Consider the following 15,722-nt stretch of genomic DNA (forward strand, 5'->3'; position numbering starts at 1 on the left):
CATACCAGCACAGGTACACGTACCAGTGAGACATGTCCCGCATACCAGCACAGGTACACGTACCAGTGAGACATGTCCCGCATACCAGCACAGGTACACGTACCAGTGAATCATGTCCCGCATACCAGCACAGGTACATGTACCATACCAGCACAGGTACACGTACCAGTGAGACATGTCCCGCATACCAGCACAGGTACACGTACCAGTGAGACATGTCCCGCCTGCCAGCACAGGTACACGTACCAGTGAGACATGTCCCGCATACCAGCACAGGTACACGTACCAGTGAGACATGTCCCGCCTGCCAGCACAGGTACACGTACCAGTGAGACATGTCCCGCCTGCCAGCACAGGTACACGTACCAGTGAGACATGTCCCGCCTGCCAGCACAGGTACACGTACCAGTGAGACATGTCCCGCATACCAGCACAGGTACACGTACCAGTGAGACATGTCCCGCCTGCCAGCACAGGTACACGTACCAGTGGTTGGGAACCTCTGGCCTAGAATGTATTTCCCGAGGTATAGGCCTACTGGTGTGCCTTATACTGCAAAAGGTTTATCATATCAATTATTTTTTTAAATGTAATATCAGTATGCTACTTTGTGCGAATTAATGTCCTCATTAATGTGAAATTCGATGACCCCCCCCCCTGCAGGGCCCCACACACACACACACACACACACACACACACACAGACAGTTTTGATCTGGCATCTATATTTTGGTCATAATTAGGCTACATAATATATAGGTAAATATTTAAAATGTCCTTTATAATTTGAAAAGGTTTAAAATCTACACGCTCACAGTGCATCAATTTGTACATGGGACATGTTTTTGCTATTTTTGAAACAGGGCTTCAGACAGTCATTAAAAGTTGTAATTGACATTAATAAAAGTCTGACATTTGCTTAGCCTATAATATACTTATACCATCATATAATTTAAGGTGAGAAAATTACAGACTTGATACAAATACATCCCACACATGCACGTGTGGACTCCGGGGGGTTGGTTGGGGGTGGCATGCAGGTCTTGAGGGGAGGCGAGATTGATGCGCGTGTGAATCCATCCTGGCAGCTCAATATCGCGCAGCGCACATGAGTTCATTGTGCCGCGCGCCTCAGACGCGTCTGCCCCCCCCCCCCAACACCGAGCCGCTTATCAAAGCATGCGGTAAATCTGACTCCCCAGTCCCGACAAAACAAACCCCACATGGGGAGGAGGGGGGCATGTGTCAGGTTTCCCCTTTAACTTTTGAAGGAAATAGAAAAAAACAACTGGCATAGACCAAATAGACAGTTAGGCAGAACTATATTATATAGTGGGCTTAAAAGTTGAAAAGTTGAGAGACATTCCACCACGCGTGGTAACGGACCGCCCGGTATAAATGGAATTGTTGTTTTGCGTTTGTTTTTATTGAATTATTATTCAGGGGCCTGTCATGTGCAGTGCAGTCAGTCCAACAACCTCAGCATGAACATGTGTAAAAGCCCCACGTTTCTCTCGTCGCAGGCGGACATCATGGCACTACCTCACAGGGATGTTAATTGCCGACATTATTCATTCAGTCGCGGCAAAGGCCAACTTGTTTTAAGCCGACGCAAAATCTGCGAGCGGCCAAGTTAAAAAGGCGCACAATAAATAAAGGCCCTTATTGTTTGAGTGCGATTTGTAAATACCTCTGTGTGTTACAGTGAAATAACTTCCAGGCTTGTATCTTATAACCATCAAAAATTTACATGACAAAGTTGACAAAGGGCTGAACAGTTGAGGAGCCACACAACAAGGGTCCCATTTATAGTGTGTACAGTCAGAGAGAGAGAGAGAGAGAGAGAGAGAGAGAGAGAGAGATGTCGCACACACAGAAAGAAATGGTGGGTGGGAGGAGGGAGGGAGGCTGGGAGGAGAGTTGAATTAATGAATTAAAATGTCCTCAAACAACAGTGACCGACTGAATACTTTTTGCCGGTTTATATAGAGGGGGAGAGAGAGACGGTATGGCCTTGCTTCATGCGCACATGAGGCGAGGAGGATGAACAACTTGAACAAGAATAACTTCTTCTCCCCCCGAAGGAAGAACTGCACACAGACTACAGAGGGACTCAACAAGTGGAGAAGAGATGCTGTGAACCTGTCATCTGCTTACATAACGGCCCACTAACGGTCATCCCGAACCGGTACCGTATACCGCCAGTGTCACTAAAACGTTTAGCACCGGACTTTCACGTCACTGAGACTCTGCGCGTCTTTTTTTGGCCTAGATCGATTTTTATAGCCTATTAAAGCTTGTTTTCTTTTTCCTTTGTAATGATTTTTTGCAGTGTTAGATTTTTCTTTTAGAACAGTTATAGTAGGCTAAAATGACAACGAATGAGCGTAGGCCTGTTGATGATAACGCATGCAAAACGTCTCGCCAACAGCGCGCGCTTCATCATGGCAGAGTTGGCAACAAGTGCGCAAATCTCCGCACCGTGAGGTCTGTTTGTTAATTTAAAAAAAGAACGCAGAACTTTAGGCAACAACTGCTAGGCAACAATTGTTTTGTGTTTATGTATTCATCTGGACCGTAAAACCAACAGACCTCGAAGTATCAGAATTCAGAACTGCATGCACTGCGTGAACGCCACACAACAACAAGGTCAACAAATAAGGTAAGAGAGACGCGGCACGATTTATTATTCAAGGCCTCATAGTTTCAGGTCTGAACTCTGTTTAATGTGTAATGGGATTAACAGCCTCAACAAACGCAGTCTTTGATTGAGTTTTTTTTTTTTACTATTCTCAAAATCCCAAACAGCACTGACTAATCTTTCAGTTGATTTCTAAGCCCAATATGACAGATTGGATTGGAATTTGGAAGACTAAAAACAAGTGTGATGATGGACATGTTAGGTCTCTTAGTAGCCTACCACAGGCCCTTACACCTGCAGAAGTACAGTAGGATATAGGCATGCACACGTTCTCTCAACCATGTCCACAATGCAAGAGACTAAGAGATTGCAATGCAATAGGATCAGAGAATTGACAGTGGTTCCCAACATTTTTGCTCGAGACAGACATTCCCCCGGACCTAAACTAGTGACAATAGTAGATCTACAAGCTCAAGAAAGACATGCATACCATGATGTGTTGTGACTCTGTTGATCAGCTATTTTCACTATTTTTTATTTTGTAAATTATTATGGAATTTCTTCGATTTTGTATTTATGTATGCAATTCTTTTGAAAAAAAGGGACATTTTTGAAAATCTTTTAAAATAACAATAGCTAAAAGAAAAATGTATAGGAAACAAACAAAAAAGTGCATACTGTAACTTTGTAAGCTCCCAGTCAAGCCTTTATATATAGATTAACATTGACACAGAGTCTTCATCTGAATGAATATGAAAATTATTGACAAAAATTGGCCCGTGACCCAAAGATGTTTGTTTGGGAACCAGTGCAATAGTAGGTAGGGGTAATGAAAGGTAGGCCTATATATATTAGCCAACCTGCTACCTATGGAAAGACCTGACATCACACAATGTGTATCATTATGACCAGTGATGGTGCCTCATGGTGACCAGTGATGGTGCCTCATGGTGACCTGACCAGTGATGGTGCCTCATGGTGACCAGTGATGGTGCCTCATGGTGACCAGTGATGGTGCCTCATGGTGACCAGTGATGGTGCCTCATGGTGACCAGTGATGGTGCCTCATGGTGACCAGTGATGGTGCCTCATGGTGACCAGTGATGGTGCCTCATGGTGACCAGTGATGGTGCCTCATGGTGACCAGTGATGGTGCCTCATGGTGACCAGTGATGGTGCCTCATGGTGACCAGTGATGGTGCCTCATGGTGACCAGTGATGGTGCCTCATGGTGACCAGTGATGGTGCATCATTATGACCAGTGATGGTGCATCATTATGACCAGTGATGGTGCCTCATGGTGACCAGTGATGGTGCCTCATGGTGACCAGTGATGGTGCCTCATGGTGACCAGTGATGGTGCATCATTATGACCAGTGATGGTGCCTCATGGTGACCAGTGATGGTGCCTCATGGTGACCAGTGATGGTGCCTCATGGTGACCAGTGATGGTGCCTCATGGTGACCAGTGATGGTGCCTCATGGTGACCAGTGATGGTGCATCATTATGACCAGTGATGGTGCCTCATGGTGACCAGTGATGGTGCCTCATGGTGACCAGTGATGGTGCCTCATGGTGACCAGTGATGGTGCCTCATGGTGACCAGTGATGGTGCATCATTATGACCAGTGATGGTGCCTCATGGTGACCAGTGATGGTGCCTCATGGTGACCAGTGATGGTGCCTCATGGTGACCAGTGATGGTGCATCATTATGACCAGTGATGGTGCATCATTATGACCAGTGATGGTGCATCATTATGACCAGTGATGGTGCATCATTATGACCAGTGATGGTGCATCATTATGACCAGTGATGGTGCATCATTATGACCAGTGATGGTGCATCATTATGACCAGTGATGGTGCATTATTATGACCAGTGATGGTGCATCATTATGACCAGTGATGGTGCATCATTATGACCAGTGATGGTGCCTCATGGTGCTGCTGCTGAAGCAACAAGACCATCACATCCCAGATAAAAAAGTTAAAGCAACGACATGCACTATATTCACTACAGCTTAGCAATGAAGTGCTCTCTTTAACATTGATTCTCAAACTTTTTCATGTCAAGAAGGATCCCTAAATCGTCTGATTAAAATAATTTGGTATGCACACAGCAACAATAACGGTCAGACTCCTAGAAGAGAGATATGCAGACCTTTGAACCACTTGAACCCTACCATGATGACCGTCGTGAGCTTTAGGGACTATATCTTGGGCCACCCCTCATCCCTACATTTATTAGCCTTTTTCTTTTTTACTATTTTGAAAAACCTTTTGAAAATAATTAAAATAGCCGATAGTTAAAAGCTCACAACGTGCTGACGCAGATTGACTAGTTGAACTATTTTAAAAGGTTTTTCAAAATAGTAAAAATGGCAAATACGTTTAGGGAAAAGGATAGGGCCCAATGTCTGTTATTTATCTGTTGTGTAAAGAGAGATTTGGTGTAGAGGGGAAAAAAGAGCAGACTAAGTAAGTAGGGAGGGTTTAAGAAGCCGAAATATTTTACCTGCAATAAACAACCATGTTTTGCTGTTGAGTGAAGGGCAGTGTGCAGGATTCTCCTTTGCTTCTATAAATACATGATATGAACCCTATAGCATCCCTATTCTGTCATGTCCTAATCTCAAAACAAGTGAATATTCGATGAAAATAGGAGAACATTCTGAACATTCTAAGAGATTTGGCTTGGAGGGTAAAAAATAAGGAGGGGACATAGCCCTAGGGGGACCCCATCAACGAAGTATAGGGCTTAAGTGGTTAAGTGGTCTTGACATACTGTAACTTATTTGATTTGATCTTTCAAAAATAGCAGACCTACAAGCTCAAAGCATGTAGATCTGCTATTTTTCAATTGCTAAAGCATAACATAATGCTAACACCAAAAGGGGTTACCGCCCAAAATGGGTTAAAACAATCAGGAGAACTCCCGCTGACATTCAATTCATTGATTATAGTTCCGCTGATCTAATTGAGAGGCATTTGGAGACGGATGACGCAATCAGGCCAGAGATTCAAATCATTGATTTCAAACACGTATGAAAAGAGTTTCAGGAGAGCCTATTAGATCCATTTCATCAAGCCATTACCATAAATTACATATAAGTTAGCAGTGGTTCTCAACATGAGGTCCAGGGGCACACATGGGTCCTTGAAAGGGTTCAATGGGTTCCCCAGTTGAACCCTTTGACCGCCAGGATTAATTCATACATTCTATGTAATTCACGCCAGGATTTCCCACATTCAACCCTTATTTTGAAGAGCCAAAACCCACAACCGGATGTTACAAATGTTACTACTGTGTGTGTTGTCGCATCCACTCCCGGTCCTGCGATCGGCGGCAAGAAAGCCTCATCGAGACCATCACAGCGTCGGCTAATGGGCCGTGGAATAAAGCTTGTTTTGACCAGACACGCAATCTGGGACAAGGAATTGGAGATAAAGGCGATTGAAAGAAACAGATAGTCTGCATGGATGCGTGCGCAATACAAGATGGTGCAGGTGCACTCCCGCGTTGTTGACAACATCAGCCAGCAACCCAATGCCTACGTCACATCCGTAACATTGAACGGCCCCGTCGCCGGTTCTGACCACCGGGCTACCGTGCGTGCCGCCTCGTCCCGTTTACAGTCCTGTTCCCGTCCACTAAAATGAGTTTTCCGTCATACCGTCTATTATCTATAGTTAGGAACCAAATGGATCCTGTGGCTGTAACTCTGAGAGTGTCCACGGTCCAATGCAGGTGTTCTCAAAGTGATGACCCCAAGGCTCTATATACACAGCTATTTTCAAAAACAATTGACATTCTTTGAAAATCATTATTCAGATGGGGGTCCACTCCATGGCGAAATACACGTTAATTTAGGGGTCCACGACATGAAGAAGTTTGAGAACCACAGAGTTATAGGGACCAAATGAACACATAAGGGTCTGTAACTCAAGAGAGACACATCCCGTGACTTCATTAAATGACACATAATTTATACTGACAGCCACAGCCATAAAATACGTGATTACCATAGATGAAGTGTGATGGGTTCATTTGGGTCCATTTTTTACACTCTCAGTAGTATTGCAGTAGACTGGAAGGAAGGGGTGATGGAGTTCAGTGGAGTACAGCACAGCAGTAACAGTTGTAATAGCAGGGACAGACTCATGCTATCTTTATCAGCAGTGGTACAATGTTTTTGTCGTTTCGTTTTGCCTGGGACGTAGGTGCTCCTATTATTATTATTATTATTATTATTATTAATAATAATAATAATATATTCTTGTAGGCCTGTGATTGTTGTGTCGTGTGATTGGTGTCAGGGGGGGGACGACAATCTACGTGTAAAGTTGTAAAGTCTTAGGGCTTTAGAAATGTGAAAACAACAGTTGTAATAGCAATCGTTTTATTGATAGTTTTATGGATGTCAAATGATGCATTTACACACCATTGTAGCACTATTTCGTCAGAACTCCCAGACAGTATTTCGGCGGCGTTACTTAGTCCAGTCTTTCTTTCAGTTTTTGGCCAGGTGTTTGCATTTGGTGCCTGCATCATGCCCGAATTAGGTGCTCTGGTCTGCAGCCCCTACAACCTGTGCATTAAGACGGGCCTTATTATCTATTATCATAAAAAAAAACAGCAAGGAAAACAAAGGACACTGTTTTGACTGCATGGCGCTTAATTATCTGTAGAAGTTGGAACATACTGTAGTCACAGTTGGTCACCTAAAATGCACTCTGTTTCTAACAAAGACTACACACTTTCTCATTGAGAAAAGTTTCCTTCTCACTCACTCACTCACTCTCTCTCTCTCTCTCTCTCTCTCTCTCTCTCTCTCTCTCTCTCTCTCTCATTCACAACAGTAGTGGAGTAGTGGCTTGATTTACAGTATGGTATAAAAGAAGGGACAGTTCATTTAGTCGCTGCCAAGTTGGGAGAACATGCTAAACGTCACAGACAGTTATAAATCACCTTCCATGGTGCTAACAGCTGGTGCTGATTGTCTCATGTAGGTCATCACAGTAACTCTTCTGACTGCTACACACTGGCTGAGATACGAGGATGACTGCCAGACACCTGGTTACCACGGCTCCCTACACACCAACTTCCAAATGATTGTGAATGTTGTAAAAGCCCAGGGTGGTGTTGAACACAACATGAAACGTTTTATGCGATTTGTTTTGGTCCAGAATCTGTGGTGGGGCTTTGTTTTGTTCTACCCAGTCTCACCGAAATACAGTGAAATAGCATGGAATTGCAATATGAGTGTTCTTCAGTACTGTAGTACCACCTGGTATGGATGTTTGTCTGCAGCCCTAAAGTCACAACTGCTGCAACAACTGAACATTTGTTCAAAGATTGTTGGACAACAACTTCAGAAATTGTATACATCCACATATGATAACAGCATCCTAAGGTTAGCAAGGAATATCACCTCTAATACTAAGCATGTGTTGTATAGAGAATATAGGTTGCTACCTTCAGGAAGGAGATATGGTGTACCAGCATACAACAAGGTCAGACTAAAGAGGTCCTTTGTCTACCAGTCAACCTTGAGGCTCAATCAGGAGATGTAGTAGCCACAGGATAATCTAAGCGGTGGATATTGCTCATGTCTTTATGTATGTAAATTGTCTTGTTCTCTGTGTTTTGTATATGTTCTGCATACCTGGCTGCTTGTGTCGCAAGACAAATTTCAGTGTGAACTGACAATAAAGTAATATATCATATCATATCATATCATATCATATCATATCAATTCCGTACATACACGGCTATAAAACCCCAAAATCCTCCCCATGGACAATGACTGAGGGATGCCGTCTCTACCGAACTTGAGTAACGGGAGACACCAACGAGCTGCCGAGTCGAGCGTTGTGAAGTTCGGTAGAGCTGACTCGGACAGGATAGTAAATAATGTCGAACCCGAACTCACCCAGCCCGACCGAGCCACGGTGAAATAGCACTTCCGTACTAGTGATAGCCACGCCTCCGTTGCTAGTAGTCCGTAGTCGTGTAATATGCATGGATTTTTAGGCACATACTGTATGTACGAAATTGCAATTCTGTGCTATTTCTCCATATTTTTGTGAGATCTGTCTGTATTTCAGACAGATTGTTAGCTTGTATACGGTAGATGTGCCATTTTCATCACATGACACCGGTGTACAACAGACTATAAGCATTTAGGCCTTTGAAGAATTTACACCTAATATAATGATATGCCCAAAATGGACGTGTGTATGCGCGTGCGTGCGCGCAAGAGAGACCATACACAACCAGAGACACATGTGAAAGATATACATATCTATACATGAACTAAAGACTTCCCACCGGGTCTATCTAATCCCTGATAAGACATTGCGAATAACAAGAGGTACAGCAGGTAAATGACATTAATGTCATGGCTGAATGGAAAGCCAGGAAAGCTAAGGAACCGTTGTTTGGTTTCAAACTGGTTTAGAGTGTAATACACTACACTGGTTTTAATTTGAACCTTATATAGCTCACTTAAACCGTTTCAGCGGTTTGCAGCTTTAGCAGATGTCATCCAGTGTGTGTTTGTTGTGTGGAGGTTCTGTCCTTTCAGTGAAGCGCTGTGGGCACTGAGTGGGTTTGTTTTGGGTCTGTGGTGGGGTCCCTTTCAACAACACAGTGCTGTGTGAGTCTTTTGGTGTCGTTGTGGTGGCTGCTGTGGTGGGCACTGTAGTGCATTTTGTGGACAGAGGGCACATGCATTGAGGTTTGTGTTGGTTGGGTCTGTGTGGGGTCCTTTCAGCGGACTGTGCAGGGTGCTAGAGGGTTCTTTGTAGAGGCGGACAGTGGATTTGGGGCGACGGTGTACAGGCTAACCCTCCTCTGGAATACTAATGACCACGCTTTTGTCAGCAATCTGTTTCCTTTCCTCTACCTTTATTCCACACAGCCTGCTTTTACTCCTCTCCTCTTTTCTCAACTTTTCTCCTCTCTTAAAGGGCCATTTCACCCCTTTTGCAACCAGATCTTATTTTAATGATGTTTGGGAGACAAGAAACACTTTCCCAGGGATTTCTTTGTGTGTGTAATACGTGTTTTTAGATATTTTAGTATTTCAAAGTGCCAGTGATGTCATGGACACTGGCCTCACTTCCTTCCTGGACTGCATGTTGTCTCAGTAAGACAGCCCTCTACCTCTCCACACGGTGGGGTGAGTGCAGCAAAGCATTATGGTGATTGTAGTAATCTAGCAGTGAGACCAGTGTCCATGACATCACAGACACTTTGAAATACTAAAATATTAAAAAAAAAACACAAATTTCCCACATAAAAATCCCAGGAAAGTGTTTCTTGTCTCCCAAACATAATTAAAATAAGATCTGGTTGCAAGAGGGGTGAAGAGGCCCTTTAACTCATTTTCACTTTTCTCTTTGTTACTCTCCTCTCCCCTCTTTCGTTCTTTCACTCTCGCTTTCTCTCTCTCCCTCCTTTTTTTCTATTTTGTTCATTTTTACCCCTTCTCTGTCTTTTGCTCATTCTAAGTTCTCTGCCTCATTGCGGTCTCCCCCCAGCCGCCTCTGACTGTCTTGTGCGGTGCCCCCCCCCCCTCTCTCTTTATCCCTTCCACACTCAATTCTATACGACCAATTATTATTCCCCTCCTCTAACCCCCCCCCCCCCACACACACACACACACACACACACACACACACAAGGTCAAGCATTACATACTCACACATGATCAAACAGGCTTGCACGCACACGTGCGTGCGTGCACACACACACACACACACACACACACACACACACACACACACACACACACACACACACACACACACACACACACACACAGTGTGACACTGACGTGCACTCCTCTCCCTCTTTAACTCTCTCTGTGTCCTGCTCTCTCTCTCCTTCACTCTAACCCCGTCGTATTTTTCAATGGTGGCTTTTGTCTCTTCCGTCTCCTCCTACACAAAGGATTCTTGTACACACGGGACAGAGGGCTGGAGAGGGACGACGTGACGGATACACAGAAAGAAAGAAAGACAGAGAGAGAGAGAGAGAGGAAAAGACACCAACCTTGACGTGCGCTGCAAAAGTCTAGAGTGATCGTTTGAACGCCAAGAGTGCGTGTGAGAGTGACGGCACGCTTCCCCATCCCCAGTGTCTTTTTGTGACGCATTAATGAACAAACAAGCCAATAGTGACATAGTCAGTGCTTGCTCATGGGCACACCTACACCTTACGCGCACGCACACATATATTATTATTATTATTATAAACCATGCCCACTGATACTGTAGTGTATGTGCAGACTTGCCATAAATAAATACTATAACAAACAGCTTAAATGTCTCAAAGTTAACACCAATTGTTCCCTTCATCTTAATGCAAATAACAGTTCAAATAAATCCCCTAATACTAATTGTGGTATAGTTTCTGCTGTCTGCCAAGACCATAATATAGTCACCATGTAACTATATACAGTAAATGTCCTCCTCGCCAACATGCTTTGATCTGTGCCAAAACATGACATAATTTCCATTCACTTTTCTTCCTGATTCCTGAGACCCCGGAGCCTTTCCGCTGATTGTTTGTGACGTCTCCCTGACAACCAATAAAACCCAGTAGGGTTTTATACAGGCACATGCAGACAGAGGGGGGGTTGGGGAGTGGCACATCAATATTATATATTTACATGTGTTACATGTTTACATTGTAATGAGAAGATATTGCTACATTTACTGTCCAATTACATGGCCCACGTTATCATGGAACATCTTGCTCCATTAGCATAAGAAATCCAAATGTAGATCCACTACAGTTCTGGTGTGAAATGGCACTAGTAGGTACGGACCCCACAGAAAGACCGGGGTGCGCACGCTTATCCGACAAACCATAGGACCGAAATGCGACGATCGGATAAAGGTTGGCGAACATGCGTTAAGGCGAACATGCGCTGCTCCGTGCTTGCGGAGCAGTGCATGGTTAGGTTAGGGTTTGAGCTATAGGTTGTCGAGTCGGACCAATAGTATGTCGGAACTAAAGCCTGTACCCAAAAGCTTTTCCTCACAGAGTACCAGGATCAGCCTTTAGACTTTAGAGCCTTTAGAGCGTCACACTCTAAGCTCTACCAGGTGTTTCACTACAGCAGTGTTTTTCAACCAATGGCCCTTCAGGGGGTTCCAGGTATGGTCCCCAGCTAATTAAATGATGGAGAGTCGGTAACCAAATGGACCATTATAGATCTTTAACTCTTAAAATGAAACCAAATGGACCTGTACGGGTCCATTTGGTATCAATTTATGCTCTCAAGAGTTACATTATTGTTAAACACCTGCATTACTGTATTTACAACAAGTCTACACAATTAGAGAATGTAGAATAATTGTTATTTTGATCAACGTTTGCCAACAGCATGGAATTGTGGACAAAAAACTAAATATTCTTTCGTTTTTGGGTCCGAGAGGCTAAATCCCATCAAATGGTGGTCCGTGGATCAAATGCAGAATAAATAATAGACCTGGCTTTGATATTAAAAAGGTTGAAAACCACTGCACTGCAGTATGGAACACCTGGTCTTTTTCAGACTTTGGTTTGGTTCCGCTTCTCAGAGGAAGTAACCATGCTTCGGTCTGTTGATATGCTAAACGTTACTTTTAAGATAAGAAATAACTTTAGAAAAAACATCAACAACAACAACAACACAACCAGGTGCTCACAGGAGAAACAATAGTTAAAAGCGGTTAAAAGCATCAGAAGTACTTCTGGATCAAACTGGATAAAACATGAAAGTATTGAGTGGCCCGGATCTTTTACCTAACTTTAACTTTAGGAGCGCAGCCCAAACTATTTCTGCTCGTGTACAGCTACTTCCTCTGGAAACCCTTAATTGATCAAAGCAAACTAGTCCCAGCCTATAGCATCAACGTACTGTACACATTTCACCCAGTTACTTTAGTCAGGGCTGGACTGGGAAAAAAATTCGGCCCGGTCATTTTCGTGTGAATTTGGCCCAGACCGGCCCACCACAACCAGACCGGCCCACCACAACCAGACCGGCCCACCACAACCAGACCGGCCCACCACAACCAGACCGGCCCACCACAACCAGACCGGCCCACCACAACCAGACCGGCCCACCACAACCAGACCGGCCCACCACAACCAGACCGGCCCACCACAACCAGACCGGCCCAGCACAACCAGACCGGCCCACCACAACCAGACTGGCCCACCACAACCAGACCGGCCCACCCACCACAACCAGACCGGCCCACCACAACCAGACCGGCCCACCACAACCAGACCGGCCCACCACAACCAGACCGGCCCACCACAACCAGACTGGCCCACCACAACCAGACCGGCCCACCACAACCCGCGCGCAGATAGCAGAAACTCTACCGCCCACTCCGTCGAGGCACACACAAACAAACAAGCCCTAATACCACCACTTTTACAGAACAACATAAATGATACAAACCAACAGACAACTACACAACCCTTTGTAGAGGGTTTATTTGTCACTCACTGATACAGGTACAGTGAAATTATCATGATGGCACTGGCAGAATGGCAGCACGCCCGGACCTTTCCTGGTGGCCTGCCGCCTATTGGCCTGCCCCCTACGGTCGCGGCCCACCGGGAATATGCCCGGTACGTCCTGTGGCCAGTCCAGCCCTGACTTTAGTTACTTTCCACCCAGTGGAGGAAAGTAACTAAGTACTCAAGTAGAGTATTTTCATTTTCCGCTAGTATATATAATCCACTACATTTACATGTACTTTATACTCCTCTACATTTATTTGATACCTTCAGTTAATTGCTGAATGAGATTAGCAATATAAAATGTTCACATTATCTAACATTAGGATGTATTATTATACATAATAATTTTTCATGTTGAACATGATTTTGGTGCCCATGTTTATACTGTAGTTCCAGCAAGACCTTCTCCTCCCGTTGATGTCAATCACCTGCCAACCGTTGTCTGCTTCTGACAGAATTCTCCGTCATTTTAATGTACTTTGAAACTGTCTCGCTGAAAATTTACTTTTAACGCTGACCCGGTTGCTAGGCAACGCCTTCGTCACCCCAGCACGACGATTTTTGCGCACAGCCCCATAGAGCTACATTCAAAGTAGGATCTTCTTTGGCTCTTGATGGTGTCATCAAGATGTGATTCACCATGTTAATATTTATTTCTAGGAAACACAGAATTGGGGGATTTTTACAGCTCAGTCTAAGGTATATTAATGACATAGGAAAATGTTGAAAATGAGTGGAACAAGGTGACATTCTGTACGATGATCATCGGGTTAAAAATATAAACAGAGAACACACTCCAACATTATGTTTGTTATGTCTTCAACTTCATTACTGCACACAATAACTGGTATGTATTGACTGAGAGGCCCCGGACTCTATACATCCAATACATGAGCATATTGTCTTTACTGTATGTGTAGGCAGGGACCGCATGGGGTTCAGAGTTCAGCTGTGTATGTGCACGGCCAATCACACGCGCTTCCCCCTTGACCCCGCCTCCTCTGCCCCCCCCCCCCCGCCCTCCTTTCACCTCTTAGTATTCCGAGCACAGTCATCCACACAGATCTCTATTCATTCACATAGTGTGAGCTCTAGCACAGAGTGAGAGAGAGAGAGAGGAGGGAGGAGAGGAGAGGAGAGAGTGTGTGTGGAGGCACAGAGAGACAGAGTTGGATGAGAGAAAATATTTAGGAAAGGGAGTGAGAGAGGGAAAGAGTAAGGATGTGGGTAGACAGAGAGTGTAATTTGGTAAGTGAGTGAGTGAGAGGAGGAGAGAGAGAGAGAGAGAGAGAGAGAGAGAAGCAGAGGCTCTGTGAATGAGAGAGAGAGAGCGAGAGGTCAGAGCGTAGCAGAACGCCTTAGCTTTCTGGCTTTTGTTTTAGTCAGCTATATTTCTTCCTATATTGGCTCCGGAAAGCAGAGGCAGGTTCAGACAAAAGGGCCATTTAACCAACGCATGAGTGGGGGGGGGGTATATATACATAATACACTTATGTATATACCGACATGTTTGGTATCATCTGTTGCTAAATAATGTCTCATCTGCACAAGATAATTATTCTAGTCTGCCAGCTCTTTTACCTGCTACAATATTCCTCCCCTTATATTACTGTAGGCTACACTGGAAGAATTTCTGTCTCATGTGATTGCTATTCATGCACAAGAGACACGATTCTATACCTCCTACTATTTTAACTGCCTGGTGTTGCTACTGTATGTTTAAACTGTAAACATGCACTTTATAATGTATCACCATTGCTCGGAATTTATTTACATTTTTCTTCCTTGTTTCTTTCCTTTCTTTCTTTCTCTATTCGAACCCCGACTTGAAACTGCAAATGTTGTCAGCTTATATGACAATGGATTTCACTCACTCAAAACAACTAAAGTTGAATCTCAAGTTGCGGATGCACAGAGGATAGCCCTGCAGTGACAATAGGTGTACATGGCATTCAGGGGATATTTAGTAAAGACACTCTTGACTTTGTGCATCGCAAACCACTTGACACACTGTGGTAAAGTGACCTTGTACTGTGTTTGCGTGCAGTCAGCAATTATTCTTCAAATTGTTTCTATATAGACACACTGTTGAGCTGTTCAGGGTACAACGGCTCTTACTAGCAGATCAGGATGAACGAAAAATAATATGATTTGCTATATATATCTGCTATAATGGTCAAAGAAGTGGTTACACAGATGCTTTCCCGGTTTTAAAGGGTTCAGACAGTGGTACATCATGGTACATTGGTCATGGAAAGGAGACAGCAGAGGCTGCTCCCAGAAGCTTCCATTCAAAACTGAAAGCCCTCCTTTGATTTTTTTTTGGATCATGAAAAAGGGACTCTAGTGAGTGAACCCCACATCTCAAATTCAGCTGCCGTGCTCTCTGTGTGTGTGTGTGTGTGTGTGTGTGTGTGTGTGTGTGTGTGTGTGTAATGCATAAGACACGCGAGTGAGCAGACAGCGCTGCACTCTTAATGTGAAAGAGCAGCTGTGACGCCCCGGCTGAAAGAGTGTCCTTTATTTTGAAAGGGCCAGCTGCTATACC

At 44.3% G+C, this 15,722-nt stretch overlaps 1 protein-coding gene across 1 annotated transcript in view; it reads left to right on the plus strand.

The window, feature by feature from the left end:
• Positions 1 to 2,016: 2,016 nt before the first annotated feature.
• Positions 2,017 to 15,722, plus strand: part of kcnj10a (potassium inwardly rectifying channel subfamily J member 10a) — a 29,845-nt gene continuing 16,139 nt past the window's right edge. Inside the window, exon 1 of the mRNA XM_080792027.1 lies at positions 2,017 to 2,661. The gene's annotated coding sequence lies outside the window, so the exon portion shown is untranslated. The remainder of the gene's footprint in view (positions 2,662 to 15,722) is intronic.

The sequence above is a fragment of the Protomyctophum bolini genome, assembly GCF_963924005.1.
Source record: "Protomyctophum bolini genome assembly, chromosome: 20".
Taxonomy (NCBI): Eukaryota; Metazoa; Chordata; class Actinopteri; order Myctophiformes; family Myctophidae; genus Protomyctophum; species Protomyctophum bolini.